General features: G+C 31.6%; 1 long non-coding RNA gene across 1 annotated transcript in view; it reads left to right on the forward strand.

Moving 5' to 3' along the window:
* The first annotated feature begins 3583 nt into the window (after nt 1–3583).
* Nucleotides 3584–14460, forward strand: part of LOC143204941 (uncharacterized) — a 28945-nt gene continuing 18068 nt past the window's right edge. The window contains exons 1-2 of the long non-coding RNA XR_013007705.1: nt 3584–3697; nt 5721–5869. This is a non-coding gene — a long non-coding RNA (uncharacterized LOC143204941). The remainder of the gene's footprint in view (nt 3698–5720; nt 5870–14460) is intronic.

Below are 14460 nucleotides of genomic sequence, written 5' to 3' on the forward strand. Positions count from 1 at the left end.
CAAGGAAGGACCAAAAATAGTTTAGCCGGCTTCGTTGGCGCAGTGCTAAAGGCGACCTCCTACTGTTGCGACAGGCGCGGGTTCGAATCCTGTTGGGGCATGGATGTACGTACTTTATGTTTGTGATTGTAATTGTGGAAAATCCGACAAGGAATAACCATTCCAGTCACGCTAGTAACCATATATATATAGTTCATGACATCCAGCAATATCTGTGGCTGAATTTCTTCAATTTCGTGACGAATATTGCCTTTAAGATGTTAAATAGTTTAGGGATTTTTCGCATAAACATTTGATTTTAAAAAACCCATTAGAAAAAATCTGCTGTTGTTAAATCCGGAGATCTAGCTGGCTATGCTGAATCGTCACTTCGGGAAATAAGTCCTCGTAAAAAAAAATCATTCAATAGTCGAATTGCTGAACGAACTGTGTGCTGTGGCCCCATCTTGCTCAAACCACATGCCCTCTAGTCCTTGCTCTTCCATTTCGAATCAGGTCTTGGTATCGTTTAGCAGTAACAGTCAACAGCAACATCTTGTTCATTTTCAAAAAAATAGGGACCAATGATGTTTCCAGCATGAATACCACATCACAGTTGTTTTTGGTGGATGCAATGATGTTTCATGAATTAATTGCGGATTATGTATTCCCCCCAACCGACTGTTCTGTTTGTTGACGTGGCCACTGAGAAAAATATATAAATATTTTATAAATTCGCTCAATCTAGGTAAAAGAAAATTCAATTTAGCCAGACAGCGTTAGGACTGCATTACTGTGCTCAACTCGTTGATCAGACTCCCTCGGTAGCAATATTTGGACTAATAGAATTTTGCACAGGAACATTTTGAAATCAGTTTTCAATATTCGCCTTAAACTGCGTGCAGAAATGTGTAACTGGGAACCATGGCACCGAATTGATGTTTCTGGAGACTCTGTTTCTGAAGACCTGTCTGCTGTCGTACTGTACTGTAATTCATACGATTCATACATATATATATATATATATATATATATATATATATATATATATATATATATATATATATATATATATATATATATACATATATTGTATGGGTCTTATTTATGCATTATTTTGTATTATAATTAGATGTTCCAATCTATACCGATGATCAAAAACTAACTTTTAAAATATAAATATAAAATTTATGTTGATATTCTCAACAGAATTGCAGGTAATAAGTAAGGTAATTTATGCAGCAATGCAAGAGCTAAAATGAATGTTCAAAGAATATTAACAATTAATAGCTTCATGGAATTTGAAATCTTCATTTGCTGGTAGTAGAGTTCATAGTTCCTACGTGGGAGAAGGCAGTAGATAAATGAAAGAAGGCAAATTAAAGATAAGCTACCTGCTGATCGAAGAGTGGAATAAATAAGCAATGAACGATGCAATTTTATTTCAAAATTTAGGTAAAGAAATTATTCATTTAATCAGTCTGGTATATTTATTGTTTTTAAAATATATATTTTTGGTAAGAAATATTGATAAAGATAAAGGCTATACGAACATATGAATGAATTATTGAAAATAGGCAGTAGTTAAAATGAAACTAACTATATTATTTGCATAGACGAAAGACATGGAACAAATGGAAAAAATTATGAATTATTAACAATTAAGAAAAAACTTATATTATTTAAGGTGTTAAACTTTCTAGTTATTTTGATTATTTACTTTATAGACATTATTCTATACTTATGTTTTTAAAATAAAAGCAATGAAATATATGTATGTTTATATTTGATGCTCTGAAGCTGCAGTTCATTTTTTGTATATTTTAAAGTCTGCTTTTACAACTTACTTACTTACTTTTTTACAGTTTAACGTGGGCTCCTAACCATGGTCCTCGGCATTAAGCAGACTGGCAAGTGACCAACTTGGAAAACATCTCAGAAGACATCCGGTCTTACCCAGCCTGGTTATTGGCGTGACTGGGATCATTTTCCTTGTCGAATTCAGCACTCTTGCCTAAGGAAGATCACAAATGTTAAACAATCACGAACATACATTTACGAAAATTATTACTCATTTAATCAGTCTGATATATTTATTGTTTTTACAATATATATGTTTGGTAAGAAATATTGATAAAAGAAAAAGAATTTCTAAATGAATATATCAATGAATTATTGAAAATATGCAGCAGTTAAAATAAAACTAACTATATAATTTGCATAGATGAAAGACATAGAACAAATAAAAGAAATTATGATTTATTATCAATTAAGAAAACATTTAAATTTTTAAACATTTTAAAACACTGATAAATATTAAGATCTTAAAGATTAATGTAATATATGTTGGTATATAAAATTAGTATTCTTTGAACCTTCTATCAATTATTTTGATTATTAACTTTATAGACATTATTCCATACTTCTTTTTTAGAATAAATGTTGTAAAAAAGTAAACGTAAAATTCTATTGATTTTAATCACATCAACCTCTTGGATTTTTTAGTGACTGGACTTACAGCTTAATGTAGACTTGGAACCCCGGTCCTCGGCGTTGAGCTTACCAACTGGCGAGTGACCAACTTTAGAAATCATCCCAGAAGACATTCGGTGGACTTACCCAGCCTGGATACCGGCGTGACTGGGATCATTTTCCTTGTCGAATTCAACAACTCTTGCCTAAGGAAAATCACAAATATTAAACTATCACAAACATAAATTTTACGACCGTCCTGTCGCCTTTACCATTGCGACACCAGCCACCAAAGGTAATAAAATATATTTATATGTTATAATGTTATAATGTAGTAATTTACACATATTAATACTTTGGGTATTATTGAAACTTATTGGAAATTAGATTTAATTAAATGCAATTTAAAATTGTTAGTGAGTGTTAGTTCTTCAGATAGTTATTTTAATATGTTTTAATATACAGATATATTTTTTTTTAATTAATGCTGTATATCAAATATATTTCTGATTTTATATCAAAAATACTGTGAAAACAAGTTTTCGGGATATTTCATTTTTAAATTAGTCCCTTTACACTATTATGAGATAAACATTATTAATTTGATAAAATGTGGTCGAATTTCAGCTACAGGGCGAAAGTAGTTTAAATAAATGCGTGTACCTCACTGCTTATTTATTTGGAAAACAGGAAATACCTCAAAGTATTCAGCAAAACCAGAACGACCAACTTAATATCCGATATAGTTTTTTTTCCTGAAGATTCTCCGAAAAAAATACCGAGTCATATTCGTAGGTATCGGAAAATGATTTTACCACAAAACATTTTATTTAAATCGTCTATTGGTCGAACGTTGACGAAACCGCAAGCAACTGTCAATGCATATCGCATTCTGAACAGAATTTTTCCATTGTATCGACGAAAGAACGCATTTAATAGTACCAATAATAGAAATTGATCAACCGTAAAAGAACCACGGGCACAAGGAAAAAAATTAAGGCTCTCTGTTCAGGAACACTACTGTATACAATTGATTGTTTTTTTTTTATAGACAGAAAACGTTAGTATTCAAAAATAATCGTCTTATTTTTAATAGCTAATGGTTTCATTTTTTGTTTTGTTTTACAGGACTATGACAATAATATTGAAGTTTCCTAACATATATGGTTCATTGGAAACAATTACATCAGTTCAGGATAATATACTAATCTCGGAGTAGTAATGGCTTTTAAAATATATTATTTAGGTATGTATACTTTGTAATCTTTTGTAACATATTTGAAGTAGTTAGAATTTTGCTCATTATAACATCATTAAAGTTGTTTTTAATTGATTTGTTATTACAGTAACTTAATACTACGTACTAATCTAGGAAAAACTATTGGCATTAACTTAGTTTATATTAAAATAAAAGTTAGTAGCAATATTCAGTCAGTTTATCATTTAGTACACTCCAATTTGCACTAATTTAGCTTCTATTAAAATAAAACATAAAAGTAGCTTCGTTCAATGATTGTTCTAGCATTGGGAACTATCGACTGAAAACGACTATCGACTGTTTAGTATTTTTACTATCGACTATCGACGTTTCAGTCGCTATTTTTGGTGCGACTGATTTTGTTACTATTTACTATCGGCTGTTTTTGTCGTGAACTTCTAATTGCTTTTTTTGGTTCTACTAGTTTCATTCGACTGATTTTTACCGTTCTGGCTCTCTTGACCTAGCCGCGATTTTGACAAAAATGTATCCAATTTAGGCTTACATAAATTTATATGTAATGTAATATATAGTTTTATGATTGTTTTGGTAGTCTCTTGGTATATTAATATTTTAAGCATTTTGGAACACCATTTTTCAAGAATGTTTATGTAATAGGGTAAGAAAGTTAAAATTGTGAGTGATAAATACTTTTGACTGTTTTTATGGCAATAATAGGTAATATTTCGAGTACTCTCTCCATTTTTCTAAAAAAATATTTCCGTTCAATAATAATGCATTTATTTTATTTGAAAAAGCTCTAGTAGTTATTGCACCATCATTTTTAATTATGTCAATGATTAGTTTTCCTTTTCTATGATTAGGTATATGTTTAATTTTTATTTTGTATTTATCGTTATTGTACATCTTTAGTGTTTAGGTTTTCTTTAAGTTCTATTGTACTGTCTATATTTATTATAGTATATCATTTAATAATAGCAATTAATATATTGAAATACGATAAAATATTTGTGGGGTATTATTCCATTCCATAGAAAAATTCCATTTCTTTTTAGTGATCCACAGAACATTCAAATATAAAAGTAATTCTACTTCGTTTAAAATGAAATTATTAATTGGATATTAATATATTCAGTAATCATTTTTTTCTTTTTTAAAGTTAGTACGGAAGGAATATGTATATCTCCGTCTCGCTTATACTGCCGTTGGATAATATAACCACATATAAAATTAACTGCCTCAAGCAATTATCTTCGTCCTTTCCTCTCCCACAATTTATACAGGAAAGGGTTCCTCTGACGTCACGAATTGAAAAAAAACAGCCGAACCGTGCATTTGCTTGAAAATAGTAATTACTATTTTCAGTCGCTAGTTTATTGACTATACCCTGTTGCGATTCTCTTAATTTACTCTATAACAATTGGAATTAGATTTCGATGTAAGTAACTGGTCCTGCAATATCTGGGTACATCGACAATACTTTTCAGTACATTATTCTGAAATACTTGTATTATATTAATGTTACTTCTCGCAGATGATCCTTATAACTGAGTTTAATAGATCTATATAGAAGATTCATCCCAAGGTATAGTCATTGTTACTGTATGAATTAATAGTATTATTCATGTTTATTGATACATAAACAGTTTGGTGAATTCAATATGAAGTTAGATATACTCTCGTTCACTTTTATTATCCATGTATCTCTAAAGTTAACAATAATTTTTAGATGACTTCTAATAAGGTTACTCATTATTAATAAGATTTTTTACTTAATCTTGGTTTTTCTATTACAAAATTCTGATTTCAGTATTGTGGAAAACAAGAAAATAAATATATTCAGAATTAACAAGGTGTTTTAAAGTATATTTTTTGTTAGTTGGTTTTCCTCGCCACTGAATGTAAGTATATACAAAAAGCTTTAGACGATTTTAAAACTAATCATTCAGTATATTAAATTTAACCAATTTTTGTCAAACACAAAAAGGGGTCTGCTTGTTGAGCCTGATTTACCATTATTCGATATATATGTGAACCTTCTACTTTTTAGGTGTCAAAATGGTCGAAAGCTTGACGATGTTGACAAGTTGACGATGAGCAGCCTAGTTTTTACCGGAAGGCCTGAATGGACGAATCGGCCTCACATATTTGCGATGGTTGAACATCCAAAGAAAAGTTAAGAGTTCGTTATAGCTACAGGTATATATGTGAAACATGAAGTATACGATACGAATATCAGTAAAACTTATCAGGCCTTTGTATCATTCTTTGTGTTATTTATATTATCTATTTAAATGGAATTAATGTTTTGTGTTAGTTTACTAACCATTAATTGTTCAATTAACCCTTTAATAAGGCGCTTGAACGTATTATGATCATTTTGTTAATTTGGAAAGCCTTGACTTGATAATAGGTATATATTTACCATAATTTTTTACATCTTCTTCTATTATTGATTATTCTTTCATATCTTTTTAGCAACATTATAATTGAAAACTACTGATATCTGTAGATTCTTGTAGTAATAGTTTCATTCCCCTTCAGGTGCTTGTAATTTCAATATATATTGTGTTCAAAGTCATTTTGTAGATACGTCATATAAATTTGTGACATCAAAACGTCGCAATGTTGCCGCATCAGTTCTGAGTTTTACTTCAGTTTGGCTTTGATATATAACAAATTTCTAATTTAAATTAAATAATTGAATAAAAATGTTATCAAATATAATTGATTTTAACATTACAGTACATCTAAAATCTACAGTTAATTATACGATCACAATATTTTATAGGTTAGAGTTATAACCTCTTATCACTATTGCTTTCAAGAATTTTGCATATGTCTGACATCCGGATCACTTTGACAGACTCATTCGTTTACGTGTTCGAACTAATTAGGCAGCATTGTGTCTCTTTTTTACTAGAATAAAATGAGAAGGAAAATATTGTCTGATTCTAAAACTAATTTACAAATTGCGGCAGGTAATACATTAAACATCTTGATGACGTAAGTACAAAAAACTTTGAATAGACAATATGTACAGCTGATAAGTCTGTCAGTAGCATTATATTAGATGTATCTGTCGTGATAATCACCGATCCCTATTATATTTCATGTTTGTTTTCAATTACTCATTTGTCATTGAATATTGATTGCTCAGATACGTTTTCATTATGTTTTCATTAAGTGTCACCCGATCACCTCGACATCAAGATCTCGCAACCTTAGAATCTGCTTTATTTATTTTGATTATTATTGTTTAAGTAGCTGCTATATCATTTATTTTCATATTTTTACTTATTTGAGATGTTAAATTGTTTTATATTGTCTTATTAAATATAATTTTTGGGTTTAAAATTAGTAACATAGAATAATGGAATTCTGTATCCCAATTGCATTTTTTCTTCTTCTTTGCATCTTTTTTTGTAAATGTTTAAATAGAGAGACATATGTAGACGTAGACGCTCTATTGATCAAATTTTGCTCCGTCTCCGTCATTTAACTCATGGTTAAGCTTCAAAATAATAAAAATATCTGTACATTCTACGTAGATTTAGAAAGTCTCACCCAAAATTCTACAGTAGTTTCAGGATAAAACTAAGATTTCATTTGAAAATAACGATCCAGGCACTGAACATGATGCCGCAGTTTTTAATTACATTGAAGAAATAAAGGCCCGGTCTGAGTTATGCAAGTCTATTAAAGTATTAGATGCTTGCATGTATGATGAGCGATGTCTATTTGACGAAAATGCGAGATATTAATATAAACAACTATGAAAAAACCAAATTTAACTATTAGCTTAGATGGACTCAACATTTGTCCACATAAAATGATAGTATTTCATTGAGTTGTTCGGTGTATACCGGTGTATGCATTTCCAAAATTTTAGTGTTGTTAGTATTTATGAAAAGTAATATAAAAAGTTGTTGTTTTTGTAAAACTGTATGAAAAGCAATGGAATAATGATCCCAAATAATTTTATTGTGTTTTAATAATATTTCATTTGCTATGAATTGTTATGTTATTATATAACATATATATATATATATATATATATATATATATATATATATATATATATATATATTAATAGCTTTGTTTTTTGTTAATATTACATAATTTATTTTAGATATTTAACTGCTAACGGTTTGCTTTTTATGACAAGAAGTTATCATAAGAATAGTTTATTTTTTTACTATTGAATAGTATATTAGCCTACAGTCCGTCCAAAAAATATTCTTAAATGAATAAAATTTGTCATAACTATTAAGTATACAAGTATATTGCTTGCAACAAGGAAGTTAATTAGCAATTGGGAATATCTGTTAACAATATAAAATAAAGTACTAAATATTCTGTATCAGAATTATTTTATTCGTTCTTTTCTGCAACTTTGTTTGCAAATGTTCAAATAGGAAAGCATATGTGGACGTAGACGCTCGATTGATGAAACATTGCTCCGTCAGAATTAAATTTGTTGTGGTCGATAACTCATGGCTAAACTACAAAATAAAAAAAGCATTGGCGAAATACGAGATATTAATGGAAACAACCATGAATCAAACAAACTTTAGTTTGTTTAGAAACCCTGTTAGTTTCGATAGTTTTGACCTATATCGATATAAAATGACGGTTTTTCATTTAACATTATTGGTTTTTTCGATGTATACCCATTGCATACATTTCTAAAAGTGTTTGATGTGCTCTGCAGTAGATTTCCTTAGATCAACTAAAAGTTCTGAATGTCTAAGATGCAATTTTCTGTGTTCCAAGTATTCACTGAATAACTTATCAATAGTCAATGTTTGCTAAATCTTTTATTTTATACATAGATTTCAGGACCATTGAATGTAGCTAATTAGATTAGATTGTTTGACATTTGGTGACGTTAATACTTTGCTACACTAAATAGACACTAAATGTTAAAACCTTAAAGCATATTTTTAAGAAACTTGTAGGAGAAATACATGTCTTTATCACTGCAAGTGTGCGTATTTACTACATTTTTGTCTATGTCTCCGATGAAAACATATACTTGTGCAAATATTTCCTCTATGACAATTACCCTGTAATGAGTCAGTTGGGTTTCGACTGTTTGAACGTTAGCATCATCGCCGTCTTCCAAAGATGGAACCAGGAACAGCCGAAAACGTATTTAAATGAGCCGACAAACAAAATTACGCGGGTTTAGCAGTATGCGTCTCACATACGCCAAAATATCTCGTAAACAGATTATATGTATATACGGGTCGGTTGCTGGAGCGGGTCGTAAGATGGCGGACGACATCAAACGGCCGATCGCTAAGCAGATTGTCAGAAAACACGGTTTTTTTTACACCAAATACGTGCCGCAATGTTGCCACGCTTCTTGAATATATTATACGTAATGTTAGCGTATCGCGACCATCTCGTGTGACTCGGCGGCTTCTTTAGCGATTTTATACTCTATACAGGCTCACAAGTAATAATTAAAATATACCAAGGACTCATTTCGTACCTCGTATAACGTTTGTTCAAGAGATGTTATCGAGCTTCATTCACAACAGTTACTTTTCCTACTACTCTAGATAAATTGATTACGTTTTATAGATCTTGATTTACTTTTAACCATATTACTCGCTGTATGTAAAATTATTATTATTAGTGAGCGCTCTGTGGTCGAAATCACTAAATAGTATAAAACAAAGTCGCCTTTTCTGTCCCTATTCCCTATGTGCGCTTAAATCTTTAAAACTACGCAACGGATTTTGATGCGGTTTTTTTCAATAGATAGAGTGATTCAAGAGGAAGGTTTATATGTATAATACATGCATAATATACTAAGGCAACATTGCTAATTTTAGAGGTTTCTAACGTGATATCGTAAATTAACCTATTTTTTTAGGCTTATTTAGCAATTAACAAAAACGCTGCCTAACCCTACGAGTTAGATCAAATTAATGTACTACAGTATTGTAGACCATAAAAAGGTCTACAAAAAAGTCTGTTGTTTACAAAAAAATTTATTGTTTACTTTTTACGTGAGAAAATGGCTTATTTACGAATCTATTTTAAGCAATACGGCATTAATCCTTATCGAATTATGTACCTTAAATACAGTGTGCAATTAATATAGATCAATATGGTTCCTTACAGCATGTAAATTAAACAAATATTTTCGGAGATATTACAAATTTAAAATTTGCGTTTAAAAATGTGTAATGTAATAAAAATTGTATGAGTTTAGATATTCCAAAGATAGCAGGAAATCTTCATAATAAGTATAGGGGAAGAGGAATTGTTTTACTCCAAATTTAATGCGCGCAGGCCAAGGGCAGTAATGAATGAACCAAAAATACTGGATCGATTTTAATCATGTTTTCATTGAGTGACATAGGCATATATATTTTATGCCCGTGCAAAGTCGGAGCGGGCCGCTATGTTTTTATATACAACGTTCATATTTTTTCTGTAGTGTATTTAATTTAGTATCAGCATTGCACCCGTGCGAAGCCGGGGCGGGTCGCTAGTTCGACAATAATTTATAAAGTTAGTCATGTTTCTGAGTATAGTTTAAAAATAATATGTTAATATTACTAAAATTTGCTCTTACAGTATTTTTAATATAAGATCAGAAATATATTTAATATATAACATCAATTACAGTAAAAAATATCTATAATAAAATACATGCAAACAATCTCAAGAAATAACTCTCAAACTTTTTAAATGGCATTTAACTAAATTTAATTTCCATTAACTTTTAATAATAAACAAAGTATTAATAATTTTAAATTACTGTATCACTGAACATTACAACAAAAGAATCACGAACAAAATAATATTCAGAACTGAAGTAACTTCAGAGCCTTAAATATATGTATATTACAGGTCAATTGAAAAGTCCCCGACCTGACACATAGATGGCGCTACTAGAATTAAATCCATATGTTTTTTAGTTAGCCCTAACCCTCAAGAGATCCGTGTATAAGTTTGACAGCTGTCGGATTATAGCATTTTGAGTGAAGCAACTTTTGTTATTGTGAAAAAAAAGGATAAAAAGGAATTTCGCGTGTTGATAAAATATTGCTTTTTGAAGGGAAAAAATACGGTTGAAGCAAAAACTTGGCATGATGCCGAGTTTCTGGACACTGCCCCAGGAAAATCAACCATCAAGTATTGATATGCTAGGTTTAGACGTGGTGAAATGAGCACCGAAGATAGAGAACACAGTGGACGCCCAAAAGAGGTTGGTAAAGACAAAAACATGAAAAAATTCTACAAAATGATTTTGAATGACCGTAAATTGAAACTGAATGAAAAGCAGACACTCTAAAGATATCAACTGAATGTGCATATCATATCATTCACGGATATTTGGGTATGAGAAAGCTCTATGCAAACTGGCCTAATAAACCCGAATTTTTGCGTCGATATGTGACAATGGATGAAACATCGATATCTATAACGTCCAATCGGTAGTCATCCGAGTGGACTGAACACGATAAAACCGCTCCACAGCATGGGAAAACAGTGAAAACAACAGTCGGCTGGCAAGGTTATGGTGTCTGTATTTTAGGATGCGCATAGAATAATTTTCATTGACTACATTGAAAAAGGAAGGATCATCAACACCGACTATTACACGATATTGGACCGTTTGAAGGACGAAATCGCCGAAAAATGGCCGCATTTGAAGAAAAAGAAAGTGCTACTTTACCAAGACGATGCACCGTGTCACAAGTCAGTGAAAACGATGGCAAAAATCCATGAATTGGGCTTCGAAATGCCTCCTCATCCACCGTATTCTCCAGATCTGGCCCACAGTGACTATTCCCTGTTCTCAGATCTCAAAAGAATGCTTGCTGGGAAGAAACTTTCGTGAATGAAAAGGTGATCGCCGAAACTGAGGCCTATTTTGAAGCAAAGTTCAAGTCGTACTACAAAAATGGTATCGACAAGTTGGAGGGTCGCTATAATCAGTGTTTCTCCCTTGAAGGGAATTATGTTGAATAAAAAAAAATTGCCAAAAAATGTGTTTTACTATGGTAGGCCGGGGACTTTTCAATTCAACTGTTATATATATAATATTATTACTATTGAGCACTCTCAAATCTAAATTTCACCACAATTTGTTAAGTTAATCATATTTATCTCATAATAGTATAAAGGGAATAATCTAAAAATGATATGTTTCTAAAGCTTGTTTTCACAGTATTTTCAATATAATGTGATTATTAACAGTTTATATATTAAAATAACTATCTCAAGAACTAACACTCACTAATCTTTTTTAAATTGCATTTAATTAAATCTAATTTCCATTAAGTTGCTATAATCAACAAAGTATAGGTTAAATTATAAGGTAGTAGTTTTAGTATACGGTTAAGTTACTACATCATTGAACATAAAATAAGGTATTATAACTAATACAGTAAGTAGCGCAAAGTAAAAGTGTTTCATTAATTCGCAAGAAAGTCATCAAGAACTCAAAGAACTCGTCGGCTATGACCAACCAGGGTTCAAAGTGAATTAGCAACAATAAACAAATAGGAGTTCGCTATGAGAGCTATCGAAGAAGTTCTCCGATGACTAAGTGAGAACTAGTGTTTATTAACATTTTTGGTCCTTCGAGCTGGATAGATATTGGGACCACCATATAGCTGAAAATAATGTTGACGATGTATATCTGACTTCAAAAGAGTTTTTTGAAAATCATTTCGTTCTGTTCTTCCTGACATCTCAGAAGTTCGGGTATTACCAGAAAATTATTAGTATGGATCATTAGAATTGTTAAATGACAGGTCAGTGGAAAAGAGCGGGTCTACCATAGTAATACATATTTTTTGGATAAATTCGTTTTTTTATTCAACATAATTCCCTTTAAGGGTGATATACTGATTATAGCGACCCTCCAACTTTCCGATGCCATTTTTTTGATTTGTCCTTTGCTTCAAAATAGGCCTCAGTTTCGGCGATAACCTCTTCATTCGACGAACCTTTCTTCCAAGTGAATATTCTTTTGAGATCTGAGTGAAATAGTACATTCTTTTTCTTCAAATGCGGTCGTTTTTCGGCGATTTTGTCCTTCAATCGGTTCAATAATGCTACGTAATAGTCGCTGTTGATGGTCCTTCCTTGTTCAAGGTAGTCAATGAAAGTTATTCCATGCGCATCCCAAAATATAGACGCTATAAACTTGCCAGCCGACTGTTGCGTTTTCCCACGCTTTGGAGCAGGTTCATCGTGTACAATCCACTCGGATGACTGTCGATTAGACTTCGGATTGAAATGATGGAGCTATGATTCATCCGTTGTCACATAACGATCCTAAAACTCGGGTTTAATACGCTTGATCATCTTCAAACACTGCTCCAACTTTCTCATACCCAAATATTCGTGAATGGTATGATATTAATGTTCAGTTGATATCTTTAGAGTGTCTGCTATTTCATTCAATTTCAATTTACGGTCATTCAGAATCATTTTGTGGATTTTTTAAATGTTTTCATATGAAAATCATATGAATTTAATTCTAGTAGTGCCATCTATGTGTCAGGCCGAGAACTTTTCAATTGACTTGTTATATCTGAAAATTATTAGGATGGATCCTGAGAATTGTTAAATACATTAATAAACATATATTAAGTTTTGCCCAGCAACAATCTATCATAAATAATAAATCGTAAGACATCAATAAAAGAGCGCAGAAAACGACTATCGAGTGAAACGTCCACGGAGCACCATAACCAAATTAAAAATCGTATATAAACGGTTCGAAGGAAACTGAGGTCGACTGCGTCGAAATAAAACAATAGCCTTGGTCCTGCGGTAATCCTGTGCGGTCGTAAATCAGGACCGAGACGAGCAGGAAGGACGCCATCGACGTTGTGTGCGTATTCCCTGAATGGGAAACGAAGGCTGTATATCATAGCGGGTTTTCCGGGATTTTCGGCCCAGCTAGACATCTTAGAAGATATTAATAATATCGCCGTTGAAAACAAAGCCGTCCGCCTCGCCAGCAATGGAAAAGAGGATTATCGGGAGAGACTGAATTAATGAGAATAGGACGGATCTGCTGAAATGAGAATCGTGCAGGTATGATAATTAATGATGGGCTATCCCGATATTCTGCTGAATACGTAAACCACGTATAAAATACAACACAATATATTTTAACCTACATTCTTTCGTTATCTATTGAACTAATTCGATGATCTTAACATTTCTCTATATAAAATAATAGTTTTCCATTTAGTACTACTGAATAATGTTAAAAACCGATGCAAGAACTGTTATTTTCCTCTTTATCTAGTAACTTTACAATTTGTACTACACCCTTAACACATTGAAAAATCTTTTCCCTACTGATATTCTCACCTTTCTGTGTTCAGAAACACAACACAGTTTCCACTATAGAACAGTTTGACATTTCGAAATCACTTAAATGGCTACTGAAAGCAGACCCTGGCAAATGGCTGATTTACACATATTTCTCTAGTGCTCTGAATGCATTTGAATCACGCTCATGTGATAATTCATTAATTATCAACACGCTTCCAAGAGCTTACGACACTATGCAAGAAACTTCCTATTGCCAGGATTTCCAGCCATAAGGGAGATAAGAGAAACAAACATCATATAATATAAAGATATATTCCCTTATATTGAATCAAAATTATACGACATGTCTTAACTGAGCTGGGACATAATAGGCACAAGTTATAGCCAATAAATCACGATTTCTTCTACTATCGCAATCCATAGCCTGCCAAGGTATCGTTAAATTACTTATGCTGGGACCCTCT

This window comes from Rhynchophorus ferrugineus, unplaced genomic scaffold (assembly GCF_030347505.1).
Source record: "Rhynchophorus ferrugineus isolate W39M unplaced genomic scaffold, kcgeb_rfMv2 rfM11, whole genome shotgun sequence".
Lineage (NCBI taxonomy): Eukaryota > Metazoa > Arthropoda > Insecta > Coleoptera > Curculionidae > Rhynchophorus > Rhynchophorus ferrugineus.